The sequence below is a fragment of the Trichosurus vulpecula genome, chromosome 8 (genome assembly GCF_011100635.1).
Source record: "Trichosurus vulpecula isolate mTriVul1 chromosome 8, mTriVul1.pri, whole genome shotgun sequence".
NCBI lineage: Eukaryota > Metazoa > Chordata > Mammalia > Diprotodontia > Phalangeridae > Trichosurus > Trichosurus vulpecula.
This window is the reverse complement of record NC_050580.1, coordinates 172,686,678-172,712,806: the sequence shown is the minus strand read 5'-3', so window position 1 is coordinate 172,712,806 and position 26,129 is coordinate 172,686,678.

Sequence of the window (26,129 nt, the reverse complement as noted above, 5' to 3'; positions counted from 1 at the left end):
ATTTGAGCAAAAACAACTTTATGTATTTTTCCTGCGGCTAATAGAAGAGCTCCAAAGACCCTGGCAACTACCACCACCACCACTATTATGTAACTTTTTTAAAGGACTGAGTGACTCGAAAGCTCTCTTCACTTCTCTATTTAACCTTCTGATTATACTCCTTGTATTCGCTCCATATATTCAGTCTATTTACCCAGTCATTACAATGTCTCCCAGATGTGTTCCCTTCTCTCCATTCACACAGTCACTATCCTTGTTTTGTTGTTGGTTAGTCATTTTCAGTCATGTCCAACTCTTCTTGACCCCTTTTGGGGTTTTCTTGGCAAAGATACTGGAGTAGTTTGTCATTTTCTTCTCCAGCTCATTTTAAAGATGAGGAAACCATCCTTGTACACGTTCTTGTCTCTCACCTGGATTATTGTAATAGCTTTCTAATTGAGCTTGCTTCACTCAGTCCATCTATCAGTCAGCTGCCAAAATGACTATCCTAAAGTGCAATTCTAACCATGTCACCCCCCTACTTTGTAAACTCTAGTGGCTCCCTGTTAATTTTAAGATCAAATATAAAAAACCCTGTTTGCATTTAAAGCCCTTCACAGCCTCTACTGTCCCACTTAAACGATATACTCCATGTCCCAGCTCAGGGCACTCGCTGTGGCTGTGCCCCCATGACTGGAATACTCCCCCTCTTCTCACTAGTCTGACTGTCTAGCTTTTCTGTTTTCCTTCAAGACTCAGCTCAAATCTCATCTTCATCAGAAGGCCTTTCTTACTCCACCCCTGCCTCCCAACTTCCTTTCAAATTATCTTCCATTTATATTACATATATCTTGAAGGCACATAGTGTTTTTTACAAGTTGTCCCCTCCCCACAATAGATTGCGATCTCCTTGACTGGAGTAACTCTTCCCCCTCTCCTTTTCGTGTGTCCCTTGCACCTGACACATAGCAAGCACTTAATAAATGCTTGCTGATTGACCAAGAGTTACAGCACATTCTAGGAGGCAACAGTTCAACGGGACCCTGAGGGAAGGATCTTGATTGCTTATCTCCAACTTCATATCTTATTCTATTGCTTATCCCTCTCTTCCCAAAGACAGTTTCAGTGTAAGCTACAATTCCAGGTGTTTCCAAGCTATTTCTAGTTCCAGGTGTGTTTGCTGTGTATGTGTGTGTGTCTGTGTATGTGGCTTAGCCCTATTCATATCTTTTCTGTGTGTGGGTCTTCTCTCTGTCTGTGGAATTTGTGATTTACTATTAAAAGTTGTTAAAGCTATGGTCCTAATGCAGAGTAGTCCTTTAACTGAGCAAATCTTCATTTTGATGAAGTGATATGCTTGTCTGTGAGCTGTTATACCCTGTATGATTAATATGTAGTTTAATTTTATCATAAGCTTAACCAATTCCTGTTTTCAAGGAAGAACTTGTGAAAGTACATCATCAGAACATGGAAAGAGGGGTGGATTTGGAGGCAAAAGACCCGAGATCAAATCCCAGCTCTGCCACTTCCTACCTGGATGGCCCATGTCCTAATGGTTGCACAATGACTTAGAAAATCATATGTTAACTTCATCTGTGTTCTGCTGTATTTTTATTTTGTTAAAATATTTTCGTAATTACATTTTAATCCGCTTTGGACTTTGTGTCTTCTGATACCATTAGCTTAACCTCTTTGGACCCCAATTTCCTCAGCTGTAAAATAAAAAGGAATAAAGAGTTGGACCAAATGGCTATTAAAGTCTCTTCTGGATCCAAATCTGTTATTCTTTGATTTTATACCACTGTGCACTATTGCCAAAGCTAAAGGATCTGAAGTTCAGTAGATTCTTCCAGTACGCACAAAAGCATGAATCCAAGAAAAATCTTCCTAACACTATTGATGAACCAGGAAAGGGTAAATTACAGGTACACCCACCCCTATGTACAATAGCTGTGCCATTATATAATGATTGTCAAATAACTTGAGAGCAGAACATGGTAATGGTGTGAGAGGCACTAAATGCCCTGTGAGGACAGGGGTAGAAAAAGCAATTTAATGCTATTGGAATCAGGAAAATTTTTGTGAAGGAGGTAACATTTGAAGCCTTTCCTTATTTTTTTCCTGGCATTTTTGGATATAATTCATCAGTCCTCACCCCTGTTACAATCTTCTCTTCTACAATCAAAGTGAGTCCTGAGGTTGTGAAGCAGAGTAGATAGAGCTGGCCTAGCTCATGTGGCTTCATGTCACTCCTCCTGCACACTGTGTTATGTGACCCTCCACTAGGCAGCTATCCTTTCAGCCTCTTAATTACACAATCTTTAGTTTCATTTTCTTGTCCTTTTTTTCATTTTTATGCTCACTATATATTGTTTTCCTGGCACTACTTATTTAAGTCTGCTTTAGTTCATCGCAATTACATGTCCCTGAATTCCTCATATTTATCATTTTTTAGTGTGTATTCAGTTAGGTTTGTTTATCTAGGCTCCAGTTGACAGGCATCTTTTTAAATTTTTTTTTAAAAATTATCATCTTCATTTATATCATATATGCTTGTGTATACACACACATACACACATATCTCTATATATACACATACACACACATATATATGTGTGTATATATATATATATATCCCACCAGCACCCATACAGCCATCCTTTATAACAAAGAATAAAAAGGAAATAAAAAACATTCAGCAAACTTAACCAGCATCAGCAATCAAGTCCTATAGTCTATACTCTTATCTCTTCTTTGGGGTCAAGCTTGATTATAATTATATAGCTTTTAGTTGGGGCAGGGGGGAGTTTGGTTGTTCATTCTGTTTATATTGTAGTAATTACATGTATTATAGTTTTCTGGTTTTGTGAACTTCATTTTTAATACTTTTTTCAGTTAAGTATTTGCTTTTTCTCATTGCCATTTATTGCATTCATCATTGGTCTTCTGGAAGCATGACTGGTCATTGTGTTGACTAGAGTTCTTAGATCTTTCAAAATTTTTTATTTTTACAGTTTTTAAATTTTAGTATAAATCATTCCCCTGGTTCTGCTCACTTCCTTTTTGCATCAAATTATATACACTTCTTCCCTGCTTCCTCATAAACTATCTGTCTCCCTCCCCTTCCCCATCCCAAAGATGTCATGCAGTCTGATATAGGCTATACATGTACATTCATGTTAAACATATTTTCACATTAGTGTAAGAGCAAGCAAAGTGGGACTTTTTTGCTGTTTTTTCTTTTGGAGTTTTAATTCTTCTCAGTACTAAGGCAATCAAGTGCCTTTGACTCTTGCCTTTGATTGAGTCAAGAATCTTTGATGACCTGCTTAAGTCAGTATGTGTGTGTGTGTATATATATATATACTTTGAGATTAGCATTTTGCTTTGGGGCTCACTCATGGGAGGGGAGAGTATTCATGTGATTTGGCCAGATGAGACTCTGGGTAGCCGTTAAGGAACCCCGGGCTTTGAAAACCCAGATGCTGGTGCTTCTGTGTCTGGTAACTATGTATGTATTGCTATGGTCAGACGGTTAGAAGCCTGTCTGTTGATTTGTGTTATTTTTTCTATTTATAATTTCTGTTTTCATTTTCTCTGAAGTTCAGAGTGTCAACTTTTTCCTCTGAACTAAGTGAATTAAAAATGTAGGTTTAATTTAAGTTTCTTAATCTCTTAAAGTTGCTTTCCTTTAGAAAGGCAGATCAAAGAACCTGTGCTAACAGCCCTCCCATGTGCTAGTGTTATTGGCCTTACACCTCCATAGCAGCTGCAAGTAACGTTGTTACAGAATGGGGTAGTAGACAGGATATGATTTACATTGTATAGAGAACTTTAGGTTGGATAGAAAAGAGATAAGACATATCTGTACTGGGATATATATGAGGATTCTTAAGAATCATTTTGGATGGATATTACCTAAACCAGGATTAGCAGCTCAAGGAATACATGTATTGGCTGGAGTGATAGATTCTAATTATCAAGGAGAAATTGTTGTGACACTCCAGAATTTGGATGAAGAACCTGTACCGTTTTGTAAAAATGATATAATAATTCAAATAATTTATTATTCATTGTGAAAAAATAACCCTTGTGAAAACTAACCCTCCTTCCAAAATAACTAGTAGAGGAATGGAAGAGTTTGATTCTATTCATAGAATAAAGTTACGAGCTAAAGTATGGGTAAAATGGAAGCCAGACAATCTTCCAAAAGCTGCAGAAATTATAGTATGTGGGAAGAATAATACTATATCAGTTTATTAAGGAGAAGATGATTACCAAACTGTGCCCTTAACTCATATATTTTACCATGAATAAGGCCATGGTAGTGGGTTTGTGGACTGCAGAAGCATGGCTAATGCCAATAAATGCCACAAGCCACTCAGAGGAAATGTGATCTTGTACTATTAACAGGTAGAAGTTTGTATCTGAGGAAAAAAGCTGTGAGGACAATCTTAGTTTCTCTCTAGGATGGGATCCTACTGGCTTAGTTTCCTCATTGTGTTCCTTTTGAAAAGGAACTTCCCACCTGACTGTTCTTGAGTTTGGCTATGAAGTTTAATTGATACTGCATAGTTGGAGTCTCAATCAAAGTTGAGATGACTCTATTTAAAGGATAACAGCCCATATTTACCCTGCTTCTGGTTATTGTCTCCCTATTCTTTTTGGCCTTTGTTTGTTTAACCTTTTTGCTAGATTTGTTTTCTCCAGGCCTAAGTATCTTTCACTTGCAGATGATTGACTGCTTAAGCTAGATATCACCCTCTGTCCACAACTGTGATGTGTCATCCCTAGACCTGGCATCAGTCGAGTTCTGGATGCCAGCTTGCTAAAGAATTGCCCTCTCGAATAGGACTCTTGACCTCTTGGGGCAGGGAAAGATTTATGTCCAATTTCAGCAGAAAGAAGCAGTGGAGGACAAGACCTTCACCCCTTACCCCAAGATTTTGAGCCACATTTGTTTGAGGGGGGAATGACATTCTATATACCTATTTTGTGTTATCCCTATTATAATGTTATGGTGTTATTGACACCAGCTATACCGAAATTCCCATTGACATATGTAATAGATATGAAAGGTCTGGGAGCTGAAGAGAGAGCCATGTGGCCATTCTGCTAATGACCTGTTATGTATTTTTTAAATGTGAAGCTCATGACATGTTTATTTTGTGGGGATTTTGTTGTACTTAAGAAATGTTAATACCATTCAGACACAAGTTGCCTATGTAATGGATGTGAAAGATCTTGGGGCTAAATATGATATTTAATGTGATTAAAGATCTTCCCTACCCATTAATTGCCCTAATAGACCTCAGGTGAGCTAGTTAAGGGAAGCTTGATTAGGGGAGGCTTGTTTGTAGAAAGGCCCACACCCTTTAGCTAATTAGGTCATGAGAGGTGTGAAGCCCTTGGGCCCTAAAAAGGGTATGTATACTCTGAGGGTAGCCATTAAGCTCTTAGAACTGCAAGCTCTCAGCACTGAGGGAAGAGAGGACGCAGGCAAGCAGACAACTAGGATTTGTGATTGAGTGTTTATGGGAAGGCATCAGCAGAGGGGAAGCTTATGGGATGGCTTGGCTCCCTGCTGTGATATTGTATTCTAATTTCCTTGCCCTTACATTGAAGCGGACTTAATGGTTTTGGGGTACAATTGCTGCTGTGTTGGAGTTAGTGGTTTTGGGATTTGATCCTTTGGTGTCTGAATGTTTTCCTTCTTCTGCCTTCTATATGGAGAGTCCCTTATATTCTGCGATACAGAACTATACAGGCATATTCATGGTCACCACCAATATTGTGACACTTGCCTTACAGGTAAAATTAGTCATGTTGTAAAGAAGAATTAGAGTCAATGGGAGAAACCATAAGAAAGAAGAGGAAAAAAAAGAGAGCAAAGAGTGTGCTTCAACCTGCATTCAGATTCCATAGTTCTTTCTTTGGCTATGAATAGCATTTTCCATTGTGAGTCTTTTGGAGTTGTCATAGATCCTTGCATTGCTGAGAAGAGCTAAATCTAAATGTTGCTGTTACTGTGTACAATGTTCTCCTGGTTTTTCTCACTTCGCTCAACCTCAGTTCATGTAAGTTTTCCCAGGTTTTACTGAAGTGTGCCTGCCCAGCAGTGCTCACATTGTGTCTGTGTGTCACATTTTGGTAATTTTCCACAACATGTCAAACTTTTTCATTATTATGTCTGTCATGGTGATCTGTAATCAGTCATCTTTGAGGTTATTATTCTAATTTCGGGGGAGTGCCATGAACCCATACTCACAGAGGGTCTACTTTATTGATAAATGTGTGCATCCTGACTGCTCCACCCACCTGCTTTTCTCTGGTCTCTCTCCCTTTCCTTGGGCCTTCCTATTCCTTGAGACACAACAATATTGAAATTAGGCCAATTAATACCTACAATGGCCTCTAAGTGTTCAAGTAAAAGGAACAAACAACTGATGGGGCAAACTTCATTTTCGTATTATTTTAAGAAATTGCCACAGCTATCCCAACCTTCAGCTACCTGCACACTGATCACTTAGAAGCCATCAGCATGGAGGCAAGACCTTCACCAGGAAAAAGATTGTGACTCACTGAAGGGTCAGATAGTGGTTAGCATTTTTTAAGTAAAAAGTATTTCTAAATTAAATTCTAAAAGTATTTCTAATTAAGGTATGTTCATTTTTTAAGACATAATACTATTGTACAGTACAGTATAGTATAAATATAACTTTTATATGCACTAGAAAACCAAAAAATTCATGTGACTCACTTTATTGTGATATTTGCTTTATTGCTGTGGTCTGCAACATCTCTGAGGTATGCCTGTATATTGGTATGTATATTTATATTTATAGGACATGAGACTTATGAGTTTGATTATATTTACTTCTTGCTCAAATAGTCAGTTCTGTGAACCTAATTTTCTATTTTTTAAGCTAGTGCTAAAGCTTTGATGATTACTGCTTTACAGGGTATCCCTAAAGTCTGGACACATAGGAAATCTCACTAACATCTCATTAACCCTTTCACTGAAGACTGTGTTGTTCAGCAACTTCTTTTTCTGGGGTGTGCTAAAGGAGAAGGTGTACTCAATGAAAATCACAGGTGCAACACACTTGATTGAACACATAAAGAGTGTGAGAATGTGCTAAAACTGACTGCAATGTGGAGTTATTGCATCGAGTTCACGTGAATCTTGCAAAGCGCTCAACCTTTGCATCACAAATGATGGAAATCATATTGAAGATTTTATTTGTTAATATTCCAATTAAATAAGATGTTGTTGAAAATTTCATTCATTTCCTTTCTTGAAAATATGCTTTTTTGTTTATGTGTCCAGACTTTATTATACAGGGTGGCTAGATGGCTCAGTGGCCTGGAGTCAGAAAGACCTAAGTTCAAATCTAACCTCAGACACTTACTGTGTGACCCTGGGTAAGTCCTATTTGCTTTGGTTTCCTTCTCTGTAAAATGAGCAAGTATCTCTGCCAAGAAAACCCCAAATGGGGTCGGAAGAGTGAGACATGACTGAAAAATGACTGAACACCACCAAAGTTTTATAAAATGTTTTGAGATCTAGAAGTGCTCTTCTTTCATTCCTGCCCTGGGGCTCTGATCTTCTGATTATTGGGAGTTCTTCATAGTTAGACTAACCCAGCCTCACCTGTCCCTACTTTTTGACCATCACCTTCATACTATGCCACCTTGAACCTTACTGCCCTTGCCACGCTGCCCTCCCCAACTTTCCATCACTGATTCTAAATTGCATTATGGCTCTCCATTCACCATCCTTGTTACTTTCCAGACCAAACCATACCCTCCTTGGCTACCACTACACTATATGTTTTGGATTCCCCTATTGGAACATATGTCCCTTGAGGGCAGGGATTATAATTTTTTTTTAAAAAAATCAGTATTCCCCAGATCTCAACACAATGTCAGACAGTGTCATAATAATGCTTTTGTCATTTGTTCATTCATTCTATAGTTTACATTGTTTTCCTTGACTCTAGATCTTATTCTTCCAAATAAGTTTTTCTAGTTCTCTAAAATAATCTCTTAGTAATTTCAGTGGTATAGAAATAAATCTGTAAATTAATTTACATAGTAGTCTTTTTTTATCTCAAGGGCAAAGAATATCTAATTAAGTTTATTAACTCTAGCTAATAATTCTCTAGTGAGAGTTCTCCAAATCTAGCGTGACCTAGAACTACCATCCATCTTCATACTATGTCTTCTTGCTCCGTATTCTGACTCTGACTCTAGCTCCTGCCCCAGGCCCCTGGGTGCCAGAATGGATTATCTGGTCTATGCCAGACCTACAACTCACCCATCTCCAATTCTTCTTCCTAGAGAAAGTAAGAGGGCAGAGCCTGTCTTAATTTTTGTATTTGTGTCCCCTACATTTAGCAAAGTGCCTGGTTTGTGCAAAGATTTTTAAATTAATTCATTTATTTCTGAAATTATATTTATATTTATGTCTTGAGTTACCTTAGCAGACCATCTCTGAAATATATATTGCATTTTGTAGTTATTTTGAGGTGCTGCATTTCTTTTTCTCTTGTTTCCTACTTAGGTTTTAAAAAATTATTTTATAAAAATGCTGAAGATTTGTGATTTGTTATATTATTATTTTATTAAAGTTACTGCCTTAGTTTTATTTCTCCAGATTTTCTAGGGTTTTCTAAGTAAATAGTGTTTACAAATAGGGATAATTCATCTCCATGATGATTATGACTTCAATTTCTTTGTTTTATTATATTGCTATATTTCTATAATTATTTAATAGCTGGGAAAGGTGACAACCTTATTTTTTACACCTGGGGGAAGGTTTCAACTATTGCAAATAGTATTCATTTGTATTTTTTAACTGCCATTCCTAATGCAATGTCTGGCACATTAGGGCTAATAAATGCTTGTTGATGGATTATCATAAATGAGCACTATATTTTGCCAAAACCTTTTTAATTCTATTGATGTGACCATGTGATAGTGGGTTGTTTTATTTCATTATGATTATTATGCTAATTGTTTTCCTCCTGTCAAACTGGCCTTTTATCTCTGCTGCAAAACTAACTTAGTCATAGTGAACAATATCTTGGATACATCTCTCTTCTAGTATTGTATTTCTATTTAACACTTTTTCATTAACATTCACTTAATGATATTGGTCTATAATTCTATTTTTATTCTTTTCCCCTCCCCCACTTCCTAGTTCAAGTATTAGGACAGTGTCTGTCTCATGAAATTAAAAGTGCTTTCTTTCTTTCTCAACTATTAAATTTACATAGAATGGGCTATTGATTTCCCTTTAAATATTTCATATAATTCACTTATAAATCTATCTGGAGCTGATTTTGCTTTCTCTCCATTTGGTGGTTCTTTTATGGAAAAGCATTCATATTCAATCTCTATGTCTTGTTTGGATATTTTGAATATTTTAAATTGTTGTAGGTAATTGTTTCTTTTAAATTCTCAGGCCTTTAAGAAAAGATAATTTTGATAATTCTTTACCCCTCTGCTAAGTATGAATTCAAATTTTTATTGTTGATTTTTTTCTCTTTTAAAAATCACACTAAGTAAATGTCAGTTTCATTTTTTCCAAGAATTATTTTCATAGATAGTCTTTTTCTTTTATTTTCTTCTTCCTTTAATTTTTAAGATTCTCTTTTGTGCTTATGTTTTTTGATAGCTTGTTGATTTCCATTTTGTTTGAATATCCAGTTTATCAATCATCTTCTTCTGATAGTTTCAAAGATTTTTTTTTCCCTTTTAGGACCACATTAGAGTCACATTCCCCAGATTTTGATATATTGTTATAATATTTCTTCTTTTGTTAGTCATTGTCTCCTGGCCTAGAGTCCCAAATTACCCCTATGGGCATCTTGAGCTGGATGTTCAATAGGTACCTCAAAGTTGACATACCCCCACTACAGTAGAACCTCGGTTTATGAGTAACCTGGTTTATGTAAGCTTCGCTGGATGAGGAAGAATTTTTCACAAAATTTGACTTGCAGGACAAACAAAAATTCACAGTACAAACATCATGTTTGGACTTGAATGGCTCGTTAAGGAATGACGCTCAGCTAGGGCAATGTTTGGGTTTTTTTTGTTGTTTTTTTGCTTTCATATATCAAACAAAGGAACCTCAGGTTGTTATACCGCCTAATGGGCCTCATTCTAGGTTGACCCTTCCTGAAGGTGGATGCTAAAGATACTCAAGAGCTGGTGTGGGAACATAGCTGGGAGCTGAGGATGTGGACGAGCTAATGGATCTGCATGGGGAGCAGTAGTGGGAGGTTGCGGAGGATAACTCGTCTGAGGAGGAGGTTGAGAGGTTGGAGGAATCAGTCACAACAGGTGAGATTAGGGAGGTTTATCAGATGTAGGAAAAAGTGCAAAATTTTGTTGAAAAACATTACCCAGATAAGGCTGTAGCAATGAGGACCACTTATATTTTTTTTTAACGATAATGCAATGTCACATTTCTGTGACATTCTGAAAAAAGTCAAAAACAAGTGTCATTAGATAGATTCCTAGTCAGAAGCAAACATAAAAAAAAATTAGTGAGTCAAAACATGAAAGTGATTTTAAAAAATGAAAAAAGTGAAGGAGTAGTGTTAGTCTGAGACTGTGGGAACCCGCTTGGACCCCAAAAGAATTTGGGTCCCATTTGTTTGAGGGGGGAATGATGAGAGTACAGTCTCTGGGAACCCTCTTGAACTCTCCTTGAATCTTCCCACTTTATCTGGCCTTGGCCTGAGGCTATAACCTTACATTATCATTAGGCTCAAATCACTACCTAGCCTTGCCCTTTATTGTCCAGCTACTTCTCACCCTTGATACTATCAATATCCATGCCTTCAGCTACTTCCCACCCTTAGTCCCATTCTATTGGTTCCTGGAGTCTGACCTCATCCCAGTCCAATCAAGCTCCTCCTTAGACTCCTCTTCAAGACCCTCCCTAAACCCCTCCTCTAGTCACCCTAAACCACCCCTCAATCCCTCCTACCATCTTTGTGTATATAAGTTTCATCTTGCGTCCATGAAGGTGCTCAGATTCAATCTAGCGCAGATTGAATCTGGCCCGCTTGTGAAAACAAGCATCGGCAAAGGGTGGGATTTCTTAAGACAACCCAATATGGCAAAACCTTAATAAACTTTGTCCTTTTCCTTGGCTGAGAAGGTTTGGGTCGAATTTTTCAGAGTGAAAGTAGCATAAGAGAGAACACTCCCGACATTGAAATCCCCAGTGTTCTCATGGAAGGAAGATTTTCCTTCCAAGCAATAACCTTTCCTCTCCCTTTCGTCTGCCTTACTCCAGCCACGACTTCTCAAAGGTAAAGGGCAGGTTAATTTGTTTTATTTTTGGTTTATGTTGTGTACTAATAATTGCTGTTGTATTTCAGGTGCATTAGGGACAAAAAAATTAAAATTACATTTTTATATGAATATTTTTGAGGATGTAGTACCAATCATCTGATTTTACATTTCCTATGGGAAAATTCTCTTTGCATGCATCACATGATGAACACAATCTCAGAACGAATTAAATTCATAAGCCAAGGTTCTACTGTATCTTGTTCCCCAAACCCTCCCTCAATCAAACTTCCCTTTTACTATTTTGCAAAGCTTCTTAAACTGTGGGTCACGACCCCATATCCGGTCACGTAACTAGATGTGGGGATTTCTAAAAATTTGGCAACAGTAAAAGGTTTCTCAACGTTCAAGGAGCAAAAATTCAAAATCAAATGCGTAATGAATCTGAGGTGTTTCTGGTAGCGCTTGCCCATGTTATATTGTGCAACTTCATTGCAGACTTGTTGCTGAACACACGTGTGCACTTGGTGATGTGTGTTGTCATGCCACATGCCAGTGAACACTGCCAGAAACACCTCGGCTCAGATTTGAGACTATTGTATGTTATAAATTTCAGTGGTTTTACTGTACATTCAAAGTTTTCTGCTCTTACAGAAACATGAAAATGGCAAGTATTACTTAAAAAGTTAACATGGAAGAATAAGGTAGAAAATGGTTCTTTTTAAAATTTTTTTTTATAATTTTGTTTATTTATTTAATATTTTTAGTTTTCAGCATTGATTTCTACCAAGATTTTAAATTACAAATTTTCTCCCCATTTCTTCCCTCCCCCCCACTCCAAGGTGGCATATATTCTGATTGCCAGTTCCCCAGTCAGCCCTCCCTTCGGTCACCCCATTTCCCCCCATCCCCTTTTCCCTTACTTTCTTGTAGGGCAAGATAGATTTCTATGCCCCATTGCCTGTATATCTTATTTCCCAGTTGCATGCAAAAACAGCTTTTCTTTTTTTGAACATCTGCTTTTAAAACTTTGAGTTCCAAATTTTCTCCCCTCTTCCCTTCCCACCCACTCTCCCTAAGAAGTCAAGCAATTCAACATAGGCCAAATGCATATCATTATGTATAACCCTTCCATGATACTCATGTTGTGAAAGACTAACTATATTTTGCTCCTTCCTAACCTATCCCCCTTTATTGAATTTTCTCCCTTGACCCTGTCCGTTTTCAAAAGTGCTTGCTTTTGATTACTTCCTCCCCCATCTGCCCTCCCTTCTATCAGCTGCCCCCCCCTTCTTATCTCCTTCCTCCTCCTTTCCTGTGGGGTAAGATACCCAATTGCGTGTGTTATTCCCTCCTCAAGTCAAATCTGACGAGAGCAAGATTCACTCATTCCCCCTCGCCTGCCCCCTCTCTTCCCTTCCAATGAACTGCTTTTTCTTGCCACTTTTATGCTAGATAATTTCCCCCATTCTGTTTCTCCCTTTCTCAATAAATTCTTCTCTCATCCCTTAATTTGATTTTATTTTTTTAGACTGAGAAAGGTCTCATGAATTACACACATCATCTTTCCATGTAGGAATGTAAGTAAAACAGTTCAACTTTAGTAAGTCCCTTATGATTTCTCTTTCCTGTTTGCTTTTTCATACTTCTCTAGATTCTTGTGTTTGAAAGTCAAATTTTCTATTCACTTCTGGTCTTTTCACTGAGAAAGCTTGAAAGTCCTCTATTTTATTGAAAATCCGTATTTTGCCTTGAAACATTATACTCAGTTTTGCTGGGTAGGTGATTCTTGGTTTTAATCCTAGCTCCACTGACTTCCAAAGTATCATATTCCAAGCCCTTCGATTCCTTGATGTAGAAGCTGCTAGATCTTGTATTATTCTGATTATGTTTCCACAATATTCAAATTGTTTCTTTCTGGCTGCTTGCAATATTTTCTCCTTGATCTGAGAGCTCTGGAATTTGGTGACAATATTCCTAGGAGTTTTCTTTATGGGATCTTTTTCAGGAGGTGATCAGTGGATTCTTTCAATTTCTATTTTACCCTCTGGCTCTAGAATATCAGTGCAGTTCTCCTTGATAATTTCTTGAAAGATGATATCTAGGCTCTTTTTTGATCGTGGCTTTCAGGTAGTCCAATAATTTTAAAATTATCTCTCCTGGATCCATTTTCCAGGTCAGTGGTTTTTCCAATGAGATATTTCACATTGTCTTCCATTTTTTCATTCCTTTGGTTCTGTTTTATAATATCTTGATTTCTCATAAAGTCACTAGCTTCCACTTGCTCCAATCTAATTTTTAAGGTAGTATTTTCTTCAGTGGTCTTTTGGACCTCCTTTTCCATTTGGCTAATTCTGCCTTTTAAGGCATTCTCCTCATTGGCTTTTTGGAGCTCTTTTGCCATTTGGGCAAAAGGTGCTATTTTCTTCTGTATTTTGGGGGGTCTCCTTTAGCAAATCATTGACGTGTTTTTCATGGTTTTCTCACATCACTCTCATTTCTCTTCCCAATTTTTCCTCTACTTTTCTTACTTGCTTTTCCAAGTGCTTTTTGAGCTCTTCCATGGCCTGAGACCAGTTCATATTTTTCATGGAGGCTTTTGATGTAGGCTGTTTGACTTTGTTGACTTCTTCTAGCTGTATGTTTTGGTCTTCTTTGGCTCTTTGACTTTGTTGACTTCTTCTGGCTGTATGTTTTGGTCTTCTTTGTCTCCAAAAAAAAGATTCCAAAGTCTGAGTCTGAATCTGAGACCATTTTTGCTACCTACTTGACCCTTGAGCTTTTTGTCAGGGTATGACTGCTGATAGAGAGTACTTTGTCCCAAGCTTGAGGGGCTGTGCTGCTATTTTCAGAGCTACTTCTTCACAGCAAGCTCTGCTCCCCCAAGAACCGCCAACCAGGATTGCAGCCCAGATCCAGGCAGGGCAAAGCAAGCTTTGCATTCCCAATCTAATCTGATGCTTAATTCCTCCCACCAGGTCAGCCTGGGGCCAGAAGCAACTGCAACTGTAGCTCTGTAAGCAGCCTCAGAGCTGCACCACCTTTGCTGCCTGGGGCGGTGGCTGACTTTGAACTCCTTTCACTCTGTCCCAGCAGCTTTTCCCACTAACCTTCTCTGTTGTCTTTGGCATCTGTGGGTTGAGAAGTCTGGTAACTTCCACAGCTCACTGTGTTCCACCCAGCTCCTGGTCTCGTTGGTCCTGGTGCAGCCCACACTGGACTGTGCTTCACTCCGCTGCCAGCTCCGTGCAATGGACCCTTCCCAGCGACCATCCAGGTGTCCTGGGTTGGAGCCCTGCTTCCCTTTGCTATTTCATGGCTTCTGCAGCTCTAGAATTTGTTTAGAGCTATTTTTTATAGGTTTTTGGAGGGACCTGGTTGCGAGCTCACCCAAGTCCCTGCTTTCCAGCCACCATCTTGGCTCTGCCCTCAAAATGGTTCTTTTGAAATGTTTGTAGCTTTGGATAATTTTATAATTGAAAACCGCCTTACCAAAGTTTTAATTGTAAGAGTTATAATTGATCATCTGAAGTGCCTGGAGACAGTTTCAGAAACATTTCCCTTCAAATTTTGATTCTGAGAAACTAAATTGGGTTCATAAACCATACTCAATTGAAATAAAAAACGTCAGTCTTTTTGTTTTTAAGTTCAAGAAGAATTTGTTAGCAAGTGACACAGAAAACTTGAGTTTTCTAAATTGTTAAATGAATTTTGCTTGGGGATTAGGACAGAATTTCCAACAATTTCTGAAATGGCCCAAAACATACTTCTGCCATTTTATATTATGTAGAAGTGGTATTCTCAGCTTCGACGATGATAAAATCAAAATATCAATCAACTCTGAAAAATATTGAAGGTACTCCAAGTCTTGCAATATCAAATAATCCTCCAAGATTCAATTATGTAAAAATAAACAAGCATGTCCAGTTCGTTAGTATACAATTTGCTTTTGTCTTTAATAAATTGTAAAATTATATGTATACCAAGGAATTGATTTAAAATAAATTTCTTTATGATTTATTATCAGTAAATGTTTGATATGTATACCTATTTTATATACCTACATACCCGGGGTTACTTAAAAATTTCTCTGGAGAAAAGGGGTTGTGAATGGAAAGAGTTTAAGAAGCCCTAGTTTAAGGCACCAGTAACCCAGGTTCATAACCATTGTTATCCTAAAGTCATCTCCAACTTCACTTGGAAATGCCAAGTAAATGACATATGCCCCCTTCTCTCTAGTCACACAGACATACTAGTTCAGTCCCTTATTACTTTATTACTTCTCACACAGACTATTTGAATTGGTCTTCCTGCCTCAATTGTCTCCTCACTCCAATATATATTCTTCACTTAGCTGCCACAATGACTCGCCTAAAGGTGACTATGTCACCCCCTTACTCAACAAACCTCAGTGGCTCTCCATTACCTCCGGGATCAAATATAAAGCTTCCTATTTGACATTTAAAGCTCTTCAAAACTCGGTCCTTTCCTACATCTTCAGTTTTCTCATGCATTATTCTCTTTTATATACTCTGCAAAAAGGCTGTACTGGTCTATGTACTGATCTTTTCACATGATATCCCCTCCCCATCTCCTAGCTTCATGCATGTACACTGTGGCTGTGCACACCTCATACCTGGAAGGCTCAGTCTCCCCACCTCTGCTCCTTAGTTTTCTTGGTTTCTTTCGAGGCTCAGCTCAAATCCCACCTGGTGCAGGAGGTATCTCCTGGTCCCCCTAGCTTTCCCCTTTTCAAATTAGCTTCCATATGTTCTGTGTATATCATGTATGTGTGTGTCTATATAAAATCTCTCCCATTTGATTATGAGGGTCCTTCAAAACCAAGGCTTTTTTGTCTTTGTAGGTACCCAGTGCCTAAACACAATGCTTGGCACATAGTAAGCACCTTAGTATCTGTCTTAATGCCTATCAAATAGGTGCTTCCTTCTCGATCCCATTTCTGTAGGTCGTGCAGGGTACATTTGTAGATTTCATTTTTTCCTTCCTTCTCTTCCTTCCTTCCTTCTTTCTCCTTCCCTTTCCTCCCCCTCTTCTTCCCCCTTTTTTTGTTTAGGCCTTTTTTTTTCCTGTCCCTTGCTACGATAACTATCAGAACATTCAGGAAACAGTAAAATAATGTCTATATCCCCAGTGTTTGTCCCTATCCCTTATCTTTACTATGATAAATTATCTCACCTATGGCCAATGTATTCTATTATGGATATCCCACCTGAGTTCCTAGAGATCTCTGGGGAGCTAGCCACACATCCGTGTTGTGGAGTGGGATGCTCAGAGTAGATGTTCTCTTAATCTGCCTATTGCCTCAGGGAATCCTAATAATCCCCATTAGGAGGCTTTTGCCCTGAACCACAAACATAAGATCATGGGATCATAGATTCAGATAGGAAAGGGCCTTTAGAGTCCATGGAATCCAACCACCTCACTTATAGGCAAGGAAACCGAGGTCAAGTGTGATTAACCTAATTTACTAAGGATTTACAAACCTAGGATTTGAACTCAAGTCCGTACTCTTGTGACATGTATTCTCCCCACTATCAGACTGTTCTTTAGCGGTGCCATTTCACCTTTTAAGGTTAAACCTCTTTCCCATCATTTCCCTATGTCACAATTCCTCTCCCCGCCACTGTCATTTTGCATTCCCCACAACCTTTTTCAGACACTCAGGAAAAATCCTTTCCCCCACTTTGCTCTAATCTACAGGCATGCCCCATGTCTCTTGCTTCCCCTTTTCTGACTTTCCAACATCTCCCAACCCCACTCCAGCAAATCCTGATTCTTTTAAATGGGGCATAAGATATAGTCCACAGAATATTAATATTAATTCAGTTCCTGCTCTTCTTTGCTCAGCTAAGTTGACCTTCAATCTATTTACCTCTTAGATAGCTTTGTATTTGAAATCAAAGCTCTACTCTTTCTTACTCCTCAAACCAATTGCTTCTGTTTTATCAATGAACAATCAATCAAAACAATTGGTTCTCTTGCTTAGCCTTTTCTTGATAGCTTCCCTGCAGAAATGCCTCAAATAGCTTTTTTTTCCCTCCACCGATGACTAGGCTCATCTTTGCAAGTTACAGTATTTTGATATCAATTTTCAGATCCTTTGTTTTACAAATATTGTATTCCAATTTTTTCTCTGATTTTTCTTAGCTTAGTCATCCTGGGTTATTTGATTGGACATTTTCTTCACAGTTAATCCTTTTTTACAAAATAAGTTGGTTGACTTTGAACTTATGAATTGTAATAACTACATGCCTCAAGTTTAGCATTTTTCTCTGGAAGCAATCTTTGGATTTGATTGCTACTTTTTGTATTCAAAGACCCTGGTCAATTTCTTGTATTATTTCCTGCAGTGTTATTCAGGATTTTTAAAAAAATCTATCATAGTCACCTCACCTCCCTCTCCCAGGGGAGCGAGCGATGATCCTCAAATTATTTCTGTATATCTTGTCTTCAAAGTCAGTTTTGGTTTCTATAGAATTCGTATGCTCTTTCAAAGTTGTCTTTTGCTTCTCTTCTGCCAAATTTTCTTTGTAATTTTGAGTGTCAAAATATGTTATACTCTTTTGTTCAGAGACTTGACTACTTTGGAGATATTCTTCAAGATTGTTTTAAGTTGTCCACTCTTATTTCTGCTTTTAGAACTCGGACCATTCTGAATTTTTTCTGTTGTTCCATTATCTAATCTGCATAATTCTTGTTTGTTCATTTTCTAATAGTTTTAGAATTCTTATCATTTGTCCTTTCTCCTTTGAGTCTTGAACTCTTGTTTTATAAGTTCAGCAGCTGCTTATACTATGCCTTTTGTTTTCTGAATTTTTTCTGGAATTTCCCACCCCTCCTCCTTCTTCCATTTCCTCAGCTTGTCTCTAGATAGCCTCCTCTCCCATCTCACTTTTTTCCACTGCTGTGGTACATGCCTTTTAGCCTGGGCATCCTCTCCACATTTGGTGGGTGGATTGAGTTACGTAAGCCTTGGCATGATCATTCCCCTGTTAAACTATGTGGAGGAGCCAGGTTTCTAGTCTTTTTTTAGTTTGGGGATGGAATTCCCTTACCACTTAGCCAACTGTCCATAGGGACATGTCTTCAGTTTCTCCCCAGGTTGCACTCTTGCCTTCCATGTAGCTAGGCAGAATCAGTCTTTCCTGCCTTTGGTAGAGTATGGAGTGTTCAGATTGGGCCACTGCTGGTGGAGGGAATTAGAGAGAGGCCTCCACTTCTGGGCACAGAAATACTCGATTTCTAGAGACATGAAGCTATGTGGTCTGTACCCTGTGTGCAGTGTTAGATAGGAGCAAGGTGAGAGGGAGCTTTTTGGTATTTCAGTTTTTTGATGTTATTCCAAGACATCTCCTCATTGATGCAGTATTACTCATTGTAGACTTTGTGCATATTTCCTTCTTTTACATTTGGTTAGTTTGGAGGATTGTGCTGAAACAATTCTACCATCTTAAGACAACCCATTTGAAGTTTTTAAAGTCACTTAAATCCTAAGATCCCTCCTAGTTCAATGATAAATTTAAGATTCCCTCCTAGTTAAATGATAAATTAAAAAAAATTGATGATGTATGAAGGCTCTTCCTTGGGTCTTGGGCCTCCGTGGTTCAGATTTACTCTACAAGCATGATCTTGTCCTCTTGAGAGGACGCCTAGGGGACCTAGCCTTCCCTTTACAGAAAGAAACAGATGTGGTCAATTATTTTAAATATAGTATGAAATTAGTAAATATTAACTGAATAAAATTATCTAACATCTGAACCACAACTCCAGACACCTAGAGCTTTCTGAATTGAGGAATGATTGCTTCAATTTACTAGCTCAAAGCAACTTGTTTTGCTGCTCCTGTGTCAGTTTTCCCTGAAGCTCCTCCCTGGTCTGTCCTTCCACTCCCTCATAAGAATGCATCCTATAGTTTTGTTTACCTTGTGTAACTTATAATGAGTTGTCCCCTTCCAATTTTATCTCAGTCCCTTGAGGTAATTTCAAGTCTTAATGCCTCAGCTCACCCTGGTAAAGCACTCAAACCAAAACATCCTTCAATGAGTTACCATCTTAACACTTACATTCCAATTTTAATTGTTTGACTGTTGTTTTATACTGTATATCAAAGGTCTCTGGCTGGACTAGTCTCTTCCTAAAAATTACCCAGAGATTCTTTCCTGGGATGAATTGCATACCAAAAGCCCTCCAATGAGTGTCTCCTTTTACTTAAATGTTTAGAAGTGTTGATTGGAAGAGACTCTCAAGTATTCTGGTTTAACTGGATAGAAAATTTTGAGAAAATCTCCACTGTCCATGGAGATTTAATAAATCACTCCCCAGTGATTTCTAAGGGTGAATAGTCTTGTTCAAATCACTAGTGTTCCTAGAGATGCAATGTGTTTCTCCTCACCAGTATTTATGAAAATCATCTCTTTATTGAAACTAAGGATTTCAACAATAGAGTAAACCTGGGTGAATCAAAAACTGACATTTCTGTTGCCACTGCCAATCTATTTATTGTCTGTTCTTTTATTTCAGTTCTCAGAAATGTTCAACAATTTTCCGGAAATAGTAGTGAGACTTGTTTTCTTTGCATTTGGGGGTCAGTGACTTTTAAATTATCCCTCTTAGCTTTATCACCTAATTCCATCAATCTAATTATTATAAGCTTTTCAAGATGTTTTCCCTAGTTGATTTATTCTTTGACTTACTGTTGATGTCTTTGCTAATTTGCCTTCAAGGATAATTTTTATTTCTAATTGATTTTATGCTATTGCTCAAATTTTCCACACATTCCTTCATGTTGTTTATTTTTGTTATGTTGTCTTGTTCTTTTTTCATTTATGTTTGATCTCTTACTGCAAGGGTCTCTGTTGACAATGGTTCTATCTTTTCTTTAAACTGTTTATACTCAATTTGTCTCCTGCTTGATCCAAAAATCGATTCTGTGGTAATAGTGGGTGTTAATTTGTTGATTTCTGTATTTTTAAAAACCTCACAAAATAGCTAAGGTACTTGACTCTTTTTATGGTTTATTCAACAAGTAGGTTAAAGGAGTGCTGCAGGGCAGGTATGTGTAGCCATGTGGGTACACTAGTGCTCCTGGGACTTTGGAGATGTGTGAGCATCTGTCTGATAGTAACTTCATTTGGGTATTGAACTAAAACTTTTTTCTGTTCTTTCTTCTTCATATAAGAACTTTTCAGAATCTTTTAATTCACTATCTGTGTTCAACATGATAGGACTTTTTTTTTTGCTTGCTCATTCTTTTATTCTTCCCATATTCTTGTTGAAAGACTCTTTTGAGGTCTTTTGATTGCTCTCTCTGACCGTTGATCTCCTTTTCATTTTATTTGATTTTAAATTGTTTCTATTGTATTTGGAGATATGGAAGATCCAGGCCCTTTCACAACCTCCTATTCTTCCATCTTTCTAGAAAACCCTTTAGAATTGTCAATTAGAGTCAAATACCATTAACTGGTGCTGGTGGTAGCTTACCATAAATTAATGAAAAGTCATAGTGTTACATGTTCTTGGTTCAAATGCAAATGAAGCTTTAATGGCCTTCACATTTCAAGAGCTTTCTCTTTTTTTGTGTGTGCTAATAATTCTTAGAAAAATCTCATTTTTTGCAAATACAAAGAAAAGAATCCTATTTTGACTGTTCTATGAAACAAAACTACTTCCATTTCTCAGTAGATGATCCGCTCTGTTGCCCAGTAATTCTTTGTTGATATTATTACAACAAACAGTTTTATAGATACTCTGAATCATTTTATACAAAGGCCGTAACTGATTTGTAATATTTAAATTGTGGGCCAGGAAAGAGAGAGAAAAGAATAGTCATGCTATTGAGAATGTTTTTATTCTGCCATTAGATAACAGCTATTTTCATTCCTTTCACGTGTTTCCCAATCAACATCTCAATTACTCCAGTGAGTAAATATCCAAAAGAAAAAGATCCAAAATTATCTAAGAAAGAGGTGAAAGGTGGTTAATTTCCTTTTTCGTTTACCCTTTTTGGCTGTAAAACCTTTAACCTCTGGCTAATGCAGTAAAGGGAAGTATAAAAGTAGGTCCTTCAGACTGGGAATATAATTTTTCCCTCTTCTCCTTACTAAGTGGGTCCCCTCAGCCACACAGCTGCCTTGCGTTCCTAGTGCTCATCCTATCATTTCAAGACAAGAGGAGGGTAGAAAGCATAGGATGCAGAAGAAATAAGCTGATGGGATTTTCATTGGTTTTCCAGAGGCTACTTTTTAAAGAGGGAACTTCACTCCAGCCTGACTAGAATAACCATCAATGTCCAGGGACCCCAATAACAAATTTATGCCTACCCTACTCCTCCAGCTCCTCATATGTAAACTACAAGAAGCTCTGAGCCTCATCTAATACCATTCCTGACTAGGAGAATGAAAACTGGGTAAGTAAACTGTGTATACCTGTATTGGCAACCAAAAATGGGCTCCTTAGCACTTAGTCAACAAGTGCCCTTGACTAGTTTGGCTTTTTCCCCTGAACTGAATGCTGTTTGTATCTTGGACTGGAGTAAGCTTGTCGGCCCCTTCACCTTGCTTCCCTTGCTTAAGCTGATGGAAAGAACCTGTGCTTTTCTGGTCAACCCCTTCACCTTGCTTAAGCAGATTGAAAGAACCTGTGCTTTCCCCGGCGTACCTTACACCCCCGCAGAAGCTGGATGGTTAAAAGCAGCTCCCGTTGGAGCCAGAGGCTGCTACAGCTACAGTTACAGCTACAGTTACAGCTACAGTTACAGCTACAGTAACAGCCACAGCTGAAGCAGGAGCTGCCAGTAGCAGAGCTGACCTACGGGAGGAAGCTGAACAAAGACTTCAGGCCAGTGGGTAATCTTATTACCATAGAGGGGGAAGCATGATTTTGCTTTACGCAATCATGCTTCTCTGTAGCCTCCTGGTTACTCTTTCAAGGCGTACTTATTGGGCCTGGAAGCTTTTGATCAATATATCAAAATGGGGTTGCTGGTTCATGGGTTGGTTACTGTGGAGCCTAAATATATGTTTTGATTCTTTTGCCTTCTACTTTGAGAGTTTCTTATATCCGGCGGTTCCGAACGTTTCAGACATGTTTATGATCCTCTTTGAGATTATAAACTCTGCCCTCCTAATACAATACCACAGCCTTGGCAAAACTGTAAAATTATTAACAGGAATTTGGAGGCCTCAGCCTAGATCCTGGTCTGTTTGAAAGTAATCTTGGGTCCCCCCAGGTGGAGCTATCAAGAAATGAATTAATGAGGGATTCTTTTCTGAACTTTCCCCCCACCCGCAATATAGTTGAGTTGAACACAGTATACCAGGACACAGAAAAAGAGTCCACTGAAGAGGAACCAGCCCTGTGAGTAAGTCCAAGAGAAGTTAATGCCTACTCCCTGGCAAAAGGAGGAAGAAGAGGAAGCCAGGGTGGCAGTTACATACTGGCTGTCCTTGGTTGGGGACCTCTGGGCCCTGGGTTTTCAAAACTCTCATTGATCACTTGCAGTGTAAAGTGAAGTGAATTTTCAACATATGAGTGTTTTATCAAGATATGGTAGAGATGAGCCACTACTAGGAGAAATAGGAAAAGACCAAGCATCCTCAAGCATAGGTCTTCTTTTCCATCCCTATCCCCTTGTAAATACAGCTATGGAGAGAGAAGTCTCTTCTCCACCACAAGAAAAGTGTAGAAGAAAAAAGGACAGAAGTGGTCTTGTCCCCATGAAAGAACCTGATCAAACACATTTCAGAAGGAAATTACATTATGATTTCAATTTTTTATTATTTCTTTTATTTCTTTAAGAATTCTTCCTCATCCACAATATTCAAAGACAAAATGTTCCATTTCTCCTCATTTTAATGGTGTATGTGATTTGTTATATTTAGATAACTTAGCTAATTATTGCTATTAATTACACTGTATTAATCAATACACTACAGTGTATTGTATAAGAAACTGGTCTGGCTCTGTTTTTCACAAAACTACTTTCTAGTTTTCCCAATATTTTTTTAAAATAGATTTTCATTAATATGTTTTGTTTTTACATCATGTACATTTTTCCCTATAAACCTTCTCTTTTCCTCTCCCTTACATTTTTAAAAAAGAAAAAAAATCAGCAAAAACATGTTTTAAAAATCTGACATCATATGCTATATTCCATACCTGTGGACTCACCAATTCTGCAGAGACCCCTGTAATTCTTATCAAATAAGAAATCTTTTTTTATTTTTATTTTTTATTTTTAGTTTGCAACACACAGTTCTACATAATTTTGAGTTCCAGATTTTCTTCCCTCACTCCCCCCTCCCTCCTCAAGACAGCATGGAATCCCTTATAACTTCCATGTATAACTTCACATGGAATTAATTTACACACTAGTCAAGTTGTGGAGAAGAACCATGACCAATGGAATGAATCATGACAAAGAAGAAACAGAACCAAAAAAAAACCCCACAATCCATAAACAAATACAAAAGAGAGAAAAAAATGGGGGGGAGAAAAAGGCGAGCATGAAGTGTGCCTCAATCTGCACTCATACTTCATAGTTCTTTCTCTGGATGTAGATAGTTCTCTCCATCGTGAGTCCTTTGGAGCTGTCTCTGCACATTGTGTTGCTGAGAAGAGCAAAGTCTGTCAGGGTTAGTCCTCACAGAATCCATATATCTGTGGTTGTTTATAATGTTCTCCTGGCTCTGCTCCACTCACTCAGCATTATGTCGTGTAGGTTTTTCCAGGTTGTTATGAAGTCCGGATCATCCCCATTTCTTATGGCACAATAGTATTCCATTGCCTTCATATACCACAGCTTGTTCAGCCATTCCCCAATTGATGGGCATCCCTTTGATTTCCAATTCTTATCTATCACCAAAAGAGCCACTATAAATATTTTTGGGTCTTTTTCCCACTTGTGTGATCTCTTTGGGATACAACCCTAGAAGTGGTATTGCTGGATCAAAGGGTATGAACATTTTTATAACCCTTTGGGCATAGTTCCAAATTGCTCTCCAAAATGGCTGGATCAGTTCACAACTCCACCAGCAATGTAACAATGTTCCAATTTTCCAACATCCTCTCCAGCATTTATCATTTTCCTCTTTTGTTATTTTAGCCAATCAGACAGAAGAGATGGTATCTATGAGTTGTTTTAATTTGCATTTCTCTAATCAGTAGTGATTTAGAGCATTTTTTCATATGCCTATAGATAGCTTCAATTTCTTCCTCTGAAAACTGTCTGTTCATATCCTTTGACCATTTCTCAATTGGGGAATGACTTGTATTCCTATATATTTGGTTCACTTCCCTGTATATTTTGGAAATGAGGCCTTTATCAGTGACACTAGTTGTAAAGATTTTCTCTCAATTTTCTGCCTCCCTCCTAATCTTTGTTGCATTGGCTTTTTTTGTACAGAAACATTTCAACTTAACATAATCAAAATTATCCATTTTACATTTTGTAATGCTCTCTATCTCTTGTTGGGTCATGAATTCTTTTCTTTTCCATAAATCTGGTAGGTAAACTATTCCTTGCTCTCCCAAATTGCTTATGGTTTCAGCGTTTACTCCTAAATCATGAACCCATTTTGACTTTATTCTGGTATATGGTGTAAGATATTGGTATATGCCCAGTTTCTGCCCTACCATTTTTCAATTTTCCCTGCAGTTTTTTGTGAAATAGTGAATTATTAGCCCAGAAACTGGCCTCTTTGGGTTTATCAAAGAGTAGATTGCTATAGTCGTTGACTTCTCCATCTGGTGTACCTATCCTATTCCACTGATCCACAATTCTGTTTCTTAGCCAGTACGAGGTAGTTTTGATGACTGCTGCTCTATAGTACAGTTTAATATCTGGTGTGGCTAGGCCACCTTCTCTAGCATTTCTTCTCATTAATACCCTAGATATTCTAGACCTCTTGTTCTTCCAGATGAATTTTGTTATTATTTTATCCAGCTCTGTAAAATAATTTTTTGGTAGTTCAGTTGGTATGGCACTGGATATAGATTAATTTAGGTAAAATTGTCATTTTTATTATATTAGCTTGGCCTAAACATGAGCAACTGATATTTTTCCATTTATTTAGATCTGACTTTATTCGCATTAAAAGTGTTTCATAATTATGTTCATATAGGCCCTGGGTTTGTCTTGGCAGATAAACTCCCAAATATTTTATAGTGTCTACAGTAACTTTGAATGGAATTTCTCTTTCTATCTCTTGCTGTTGGGCTTTGTTAGTAATGTATAGGAATGCTGAGGATTTATGTGGGTTTATTTTATATCCTGCAACTTTGCTAAAGTTGTTTATTATTTCAAGTAGTTTTTTACTTGATTCTCTAGGATTCTCTAAGTAAATCATCATATCATCTGCAAAAAGCGATAATTTGGCTTCTTCTTTGCCTATTCTAATTCCTTCAATTTCTTTTTCTCCTCTTATTGCTACAGCTAACGTTTCTAGTACCAAATTGAATATAGTAGGGGTGATAATGGACATCCTTGTTTCACCCATGATCTTATTGGGAATGCATCTAGCTTATTCCCATTACAAATAATGCTTGTTGATGGTTTTAAATAAATGCTATTTATAATTTTAAGTAAGGCTCCATTTATTCCTATGCATTCTAGTGTTTTTAATAGGAATGGGTATTGTATTTTGTCAAAGGCTTTTTGTGCATCTATTGAGATGATCACATGGTTTCTGCTAGTTTTCTTGCTGATATGGTCAATTATGGTAATCGTTTTCCTAATATTGAACCAGCCTTGCATTCCTGGAATAAATCCTACCTGGTCATGGTGTATTTTTCTGGTGATAAGTTTCTGCAAACTTTTTGCT